The following is a 453-nucleotide window of genomic DNA, read 5'->3' on the forward strand; positions in this document are numbered from 1 at the left end:
TGCGATATATATATATATATATATATATATAAACATATATCCGCAGTAGAATCTGCCGGCAACAAGGCCCAATACGCAAAGCCGCATATACATGGGTCGCGTTAAGTGTAGCGTAGCTCTATGATTCTCACCCGTCTCCCACTATAGCAGCGTTTCTCCAACCCCACAGTGCCATCCCCAAAGCACCCCAACCCCAGACCGCGCTGGCAGTCGCATCGCATCGCAAACAAAAGACGAGCGAGCGCGCGCCACTCATCGCTCGCGCTCGATGCGACAGCGAGTGACGTCCACCCTCCCCCCGCCCCACTCACCATTTCCCATCCCATCCAACTAAACCTCAACCCACACCCCTATTTAGCCCCCCTTTCACCCTCCCGACACCCCTTTGCAACCACCCGTCCACCTTCAAACCACGAACCCGTTCCGCACTCCACACTCCGATTCTCTACTTCC

This window comes from Cephus cinctus, unplaced genomic scaffold, assembly GCF_000341935.2.
Source record: "Cephus cinctus unplaced genomic scaffold, Ccin1 Ccin1_scaffold0020, whole genome shotgun sequence".
In the NCBI taxonomy this organism is placed as follows: domain Eukaryota; kingdom Metazoa; phylum Arthropoda; class Insecta; order Hymenoptera; family Cephidae; genus Cephus; species Cephus cinctus.